Source organism: Antechinus flavipes, chromosome 2 (assembly GCF_016432865.1).
Source record: "Antechinus flavipes isolate AdamAnt ecotype Samford, QLD, Australia chromosome 2, AdamAnt_v2, whole genome shotgun sequence".
Taxonomy (NCBI): Eukaryota; Metazoa; Chordata; class Mammalia; order Dasyuromorphia; family Dasyuridae; genus Antechinus; species Antechinus flavipes.
In genome coordinates, this window is record NC_067399.1 from 315,655,801 (window position 1) to 315,663,239 (window position 7,439).

Here is a 7,439-nt window from a genome sequence, read left to right on the forward strand (position 1 = left end):
TTTTGTAAAAATTTAATAACATTTTTCCCCTAATTACATATAAAGACAATTTTCAACATGCATTTTTATAAGATTTTGAGTTCCAAATTTTTCTCCCTCCCAAATCAGCAATCTGGTAGGGGATATATATGAAATCTCCTTTCTGATATGGGTTCTGACATTAAATAATAGTGTAATCTTGGCCAATGAAAAGTTGTATTGGATCATCTAACAAGTTAGAGATTCTGAGTCAGCATCCAGTTAGCCGCTATACCTTGTCTTCATACTGAAAGTCCAGAGCCTTGAAAGGTGATGATAATTTAAAGAGGGTGCTACTTAAAGGTTTTTCTTTCTCTTTCCCTTCTTTTCTCTCTCCTCTGACCCCTACCTTAAGTCACAGTCTCTGCTTCCCAAAGTAGACTAGGGAGAGTAGCAGCTGAACTTGGGCATCTTTCACACACTTATTTGTGTGTATATATGTATACAAATACACATACACATACAAATACACAGAATATATCTTCCTATAGCCTCTTAAGCTAATCTGGCTTTCTGTCTCCTCTATAGATGCTCTGGAGTCTGTCCTAATCCATTTTTCCATCTCCCCCTATTTATGGGATTCTGGAACCCCATAACTGAAATAGGACACTGATAAACTGAAGAGCATTCAGAGAATGTCAATAAGAATGTACAGGGATTTTGAGACTATGTCTGAGGTAGTTTAAAGGAATTAGAGACATTTAACTTGAAGAAAATTGAAGAAGAACTTGCAAGGTCACATACTGGAGAGTATGCGTTACTTAAAAGTCCTAAAGACCAAAGTTTGAATCTACTCTCAGACACTTACTAGTTATTCCTCAGTCTCAGTTTCTTTATATCAAAAGCAAATAATAATAGCACCTACATCACAGCATGGCCGTGTGGATCAAGTCAGTTTTCCTTGCAAACCTTAAAGAGCTATGAAAATATTTGCTGTCATTATTGCCCCAGGGGAATGTAATACCGACTGTCCAGTATTTGAAGTGCTGCTATGTGGGATTCGGATTTATTCCCTTTGGAACAAAGGGCAGCACTGAAGGGCACATTTAGGCTGGAGGTCAGGAAGAACTTCTTAAGAACTAAAGCTGACCAGAAATGGAAATGGGCTGCTTTTAGAGCACACACACACACACACACACACACACACACACACACACTGCAGGTTTTCTAGCAGAGATGGAAGGGGCACTCATTGGATATAGTCTTGGGCTCCTCAAACTTTTTAAATAGGGGGCCAGTTCACTGTCCCGCAGACTGTTGGAGGGCCCGACTATAGTAAAAACGAAAACTTTGTCTTGTGGGCCTTTAAATAAAGAAACTTCATAGCCCTGGGTGAGGGGATAAACGTCCTCAGCTGCTGCATCTGGCCCGTGGGCTGTAGTTTGAGGACCCCTGGATCCATCTCAGGTACAGTGGATAAGAGTGCTGTACCCCTGTCTGCCTCACTTTCCATATTGTAAAATGGCCATAATTAAAGCAACTCTTGAGATTGTTGTGGGGATGAAATGATACATTTGTAAAAACATTTTGTAAATCTTAAAAGTATCACATAAATGTTAGCTAATAAGAGTCATGATTTGGGCTCTGTGGATGGGGCTGGATGGCTTCAGAGTTCCCTTCTAACTCGAAAAGTTTTTGATTCTGAGAGATGGATTAAGATCCATGTTGGGAGCTGCACTTGTGGTTTCTTTTGAGGGGAAAGAGAAGGCATTCCAGCCTTGGTTAGGACTGAGAGAGGTAGGCCTTCTCTGGAATTCTAATTTGTTGTGCTCCAAAGTACATTCTCTCTGTTGTCTCCCCCTTGGAACACCCCCCGCCCCGAAAACGCTCGCCTCTCTAAAATGATTCGGGGACAAAGAGAGTATGGGAAAGAAGGAAGTGTGTAGACTTAGGGAAGGAGGCCCCTCGGGAGCGGAGAAAGGTGGAAGTTCTGTCTGACCGTGTTTGCCTGCTTTGTTTTTGTTTTTCTTTGAGGAAAGTTGGAAGGCTGCAAACCCCACCCCGAGTTTCTGGCTCGGGTGGGGGTGGGGGAGGCTGAGGTGGCTGGCCAATGGCGGCGGCGGCCGCGGCAGGAGCTGTGTAGCCGAGCCAAAACTCTGGGAGAGGCCGCTCTGGAATGCTGGGGCATGTGAACACAGATGGAATTAACTCCGTTTGACTGGGTCCCAGCCTAGACAATCATGTGATGCTCCGGAACCGCCCCTCCCTTCTTCACTCGCCCTGGATCTGGTCCCCTCCGCCTTAGGCCCCTCTTGCCTCCAGAATGGGGACAACCTGGGACTTGTCTGCACAGATCCCGGTCCCAAAGCCTCCGCTCCCCTCTGGTCCCTCCCTCGCCCGCACCCCTCCTGCTCCCTCGCAGGGGTCGGTGGCAGCAGCCCAATTCCCGGTCCTGGGATCTGTATAAGGGGACCCTGGTCGGGGCGGGAGCGCGATGGCGGCGGTGGCTGGGGCTGGGTGGGGGAAACCTGGGGGGAGGTCTGAAGGTGAGGGGGCGGCAGTGGAGAAAACTGGTTCCCCAAAGTCAAAAATAGCCCCGTGACTCAGAAATGGCGCTGTTGGGAAGCACAGTGATTTCTGAGGAGAGGGCAAGGAGCTTTCACAAGTAGGTGAAAGGGGGAAAGGCAGGGAGTTACCGCCGCCAGGAAGAGAAAGCAGTGGGGACGGCTCCCCGGTGGGCAGGGAGTGGGGGTCCCTGCTCCGGTTAAACAGTAACTGCCGGGGCCACCTGGAGAGAAGGCACCAGGCTAGAGGGACTCCCATTCCATCCCAGTGAGTCAGAGCAACCTGCCTCAGCTTCTCCCGCCTCCTTCAAGACCCAGTCCAAATCCTGCCTTCGCGTCCTACTTCCTTTTGAAATGTGTTTTTGAAAGTGTCTAATTGAGGTGGAGGGGACGGGAAGCTGGGACAGTTGGCTCCTGGAGGGGTATTAGCGTTTTGTACATACAAAGTCTGGGCCACAGGGAGGAGCTGGTTGGGGTCCACCGCCTCACACCTTATCAGACCTGGGGCCCTTGGTCAGTGTCTAAGGTATAGGGCGTTAATTGGGTTATTATCAATTAAGACAGCAATCTAATGACCCGAGTGGGACTAGCAGGCAGAGGTGTGTGAGGCTCCCGCACTAAGGCAAGAGATTAAAACATGGAGGGTTTTACCTCTCCTGAAACTTCTAGTTTTTGTCCAGGAATCTCTGGCAGAGGTCCTCAAACTTTTTAAATAGGGGGCCAGTTCACCGTCCCTCAGACTGTTGGAGGGCCCGACTATAGTAAAAAACAAAAACTTTGTTTTGTGGGCCTTTAAATAAAGAAACTTCGTAGCCCTGGGTGAGGGGATAAACGTCCCCAGCTGCTGCATCCGGCCCCACGGGCCATAGTTTGAGGACCCCTGTAAAAAAGACCAAGAAGATTTGGGCCTACAATGTAATGTCATGAGGATAGGTTGAACTTGAGAGTCTGAAGCCCAGTTCCATTATTTATTAGTTTTATGACCATGATCTCTCTGAATTTTGGTTTTTACATTTGCAAAATGGAGATAATAGTATACTCTCACTATCTCCCTCTTAGTATTGTGAGTAAAACAATCATTTTTATTGAAGTTTTTATTTTCAAAACATGCACACATATTTTTTCAACATTAAGCCTTGAAGAACCTTGTGTTCCAATTCCCCTCTTCCTTTAAGCCTCCCCCCTTTCCCTAGATGGCATGTAATCCAATATAAAAAAAAAATCACTTTTTGAACCTTTAAATGGAATGACCTACATGTACAATTTTTTGTCATGACGTCTACACTGTTAGAATGTGAGTTTTTGAGGGCAGGGATCATATCTTTTGCCTTTATTTGTATTCCCATTGCTTAGCATGGTGTTTGGATCTTAGTAGACGCTTAAAAAAAAAAAGTGTATTGCTTGATTTTTATTGCTTGAGATCCAAATGAAGCCCAATGGCTATCTTCTTATTTGTCCTCCCTATTCCCTCTAAGGTCCTGGGGCTAGAGGCTACCCTTAAACTATATGCTTAAGGAAAAGGGCATGCATTCTTTTTGAAAAGTTCTATTTCCTTCAGAAATGAAGACAGTAGAGATAGAAATTTAGAGAAGGACCTTACTATCACTACCCACTAAATAAAAATAGAGGTAAAAAGAATGGAGTGGAGTATACCATAGGTGGGGAAGGAAAAAAAAAAACTTAAGGAATATATGATGATAATCCTCTTGGGAAGGTAACCTGGTGGATATAGAGGAAGGGAAAACCTTTTCAGATCATCATTCCTGATCATCTGTCATGATTGTTATCTTCAACATTCATCCAATATTTTCGCAGGCCTACCTGTGCTTGTGACTAGAAAACCCTGTTTCCCTTGTTACTAAATAAAATAGCATTTCAGGGACCAGAATTTCTTCCTGGTCCCTGGGCCTGATTTATGGTCGCCTAAGTCACCTACTAAGCTGGACTATCTAGGCAGTGGAATGGATAAGGCACAAAATCTGGAATCAAGAAGACTCATCTTCCTGAGTTCAAATCTGGCCTCAGACACTTACTAGCTGTGTGGCCCTTGGGAAGTAAGTTAATCTGCTTGACTCAGTTTCCCCATCTGTAAAATGATCCAGAAAAAGAAAATGCAAACTTTACTCCAGTGTCTCTGCCAAGGGAAATCCCATATGGGGTCACAATGCATCAGACAGGACTGAAACTGAAGTGATTTAACAACAAATCACAAAATGCAGTTCACTTCATCTAAACCTAGGCTCCAACCAAGAATTTACCTGCAATTATAGCTTTCTGCCTCTATTATCTACAAGTCTATGAAAACACTTAGAGCAGCTACTATCTGAATTTGAATCAGAAGAAACTGACACTTTACCTTTTCTAGGCCTTAGTAGAATGAGGAAGTTGAACTAGCTGCTCTGAGAAGTCCTTTCCAGGTGCTTGGTCTGTGAATACCCCTAATAGAGGTAGGCCCCAGGTTTGCACGCCCCTATTTTAGCATTGTTTCCATTACACCAGACTGAGCCTAGGAACTTATATATCAGCCCTGTAAAATGCTTGGCAATGTCACAGACACATAACAAGCATTTAATGAATGCTTGTTCTCTTTCCCCTTAGAGGTTAAGAAAGATTATTTCAGAAAGAATTTAGAGAGACCTTCATTATGACTATTTTTTTAAAGTAAGAATTATAATAAAAGCAGTACTGAGCTCATTCTTCTGTTACCTCTTTTATTTAGACCCATTTCTTTTTTTAAAAATTTTTTTCTTAAGATTCTGAACTTAAGTAATATATACACATATATACAAAGAATATTTCTATATAAAAATCAATCAGAGAGGAAAAAGCATATTTGAACCTTTAAATCTATTATGGGCAATTTGCTTTGAAAACAAGTTTATAAATGTACTGTATACACACACACACACACACTCTATATATTTATATATGTAGCATGTTTCTATATATGTATATTGTATATATGTACTAAATTCAATATATTACTTTCAAGGCTTCCTTCTGAGCTTTGTTTTGTTTTCCTCTGTGCATTTAAAAAATTCTTCAATGGCCCTCCCTTCCTTCCTTCCTTCCTTCCTTCCTTCCTTCCTTCCTTCCTTCCTTCCTTCCTTCCTTCCTTCCTTCCTTCCTTCCTTCCTTCCTTCCTTCCTTCCTTCTTTCCTGAAAAACTATTGCTAGCTCTTCACTCTCAGCCAAACCAGCTCCCCTCACACCCCAATGAAAAAAACCTTGTAACAGATAGTCAAGAAAAACAAATCTTCACATTTGCCATGTGCAAAAATTTATGTCTCATTCTGCACCTTGAATCCATCACCCCAATTTCATGAGGTTGGCAACATGCCTCATCCCTGGAGTTGTGATTGGTCCTTGCATTGTCCAAAGTTCTTAAATTTTTCAGAGTTGTTTGTTTTTACAACAAACAGCTTCCTTGCTGTTCCTTGAACAGGATACTCCATCTCCTGATTCCAAGTGTTTTCATTGGCTGTCCCTTATGCCAGGAACATTCTCCCTCTTCAACTTTGCCTCTGGCCTTTCCTGGCTTCCTTTAGGTATTAGCTAAACTACCCACCTTTTGCAAGAAGCCTTTCCCAGTCCTCTTTCATTTCCCTCTGAAACTACCCTCAACATCTTATCTTGTTTGTAAATAGTTGTTTATATCTTGTCTCCCCCATAGACTGTGAGAACAAAAGCTGTTTTTGCTTTTTCTGTACCCAGAATGCCCAGAACATTGTAGGTGCTTAATAAATACTAACTGACTTGACTTTACAATGTAGATCTGCATTCATTGTTCTCCTGGTTCTGTTCACTTCACTGCATTAGTTGGACCTACTTCTAATGGACTATGGATCAGGTGTCTTGGCAGAGGTTCAGGTCCAGTCAGAGAAGTTAGAGACTGAAACTGGCTTAATCGATGTTACCTGAATACAGGATAAAGGGGAAAAAGAAAAAAGTTTTAATTATTGACTATTGGATATATCCATTAATTCAATGGAAAGGACTTTGAACTAAAACTCAGGAGACTCATTCCAAAGTGAGAATCAGTCTCTGAAAAATTGTGAGCTGATCATAGAGATACTCACCGACCAACACAATGGCTTCATATTCTGATGACACAAGAGCTATTGATTTAAACTTCATCTCCGTGAAATAGGGATTGTTAAATTTATATGATGCAAATCAATTAAACCAGTCAGCCAGTCAGCCCCACTGAGGGCTCCCACTACAGATGACAAGACAAAGAGGTGGCCCAGCTGCTGCCCTTTATTCTGCTCGGAAGGCAGGTACTAAACCCTCGCTCTTCATAATGACTGCAAACCATTTTCTACCAAAAGGCTGCCAACTCCACCCTCCAAACTGGCACAATGCCGACATCTTCACCCACATCTTGCCAAGGGCTGTGCCAACTTAAAAGGGAGGCAACGTAATACAAAGGGTAAAGTAAGGGTGGAATTCCCAGACTTCTGGGCTCTGTTCCTAGGATTTCCATGTGATTTTCAGTGACTCATTTCACCACCTCCCCCTTTGTGCCTCAGTTTCCCTCCACTTTTTACTGTTTCTGACTTCATATCTCCTTTTTGTTTTAGGGTAATGGTAGAGGAGAGATGTGTTAATATAAGAAAAAGCTCTTAACGTGGGAGGTAATATGGTATTGGGGAAAAAAGCAATTGGACTTAAAACTCAAAGAGACCTTAGTTCAAATCCAGGTTCTGACTTTAGCTGTGTAATGGAGAACAAATCAACTTCCCTCGGCCTTAGTTTCCTTATCTGCAAAAAGGGGATAATAATATCTGTAGAACCTAATTCATTAGGTCTTTATGCCTATCAAATCAGATAAGATATGTAAAGTGCTTTGTAAATCTTAAAACTTCCTTCTTCCTCTGTAGATGGGATTAGTGATTTCAGAAACTTAGCTCAGTG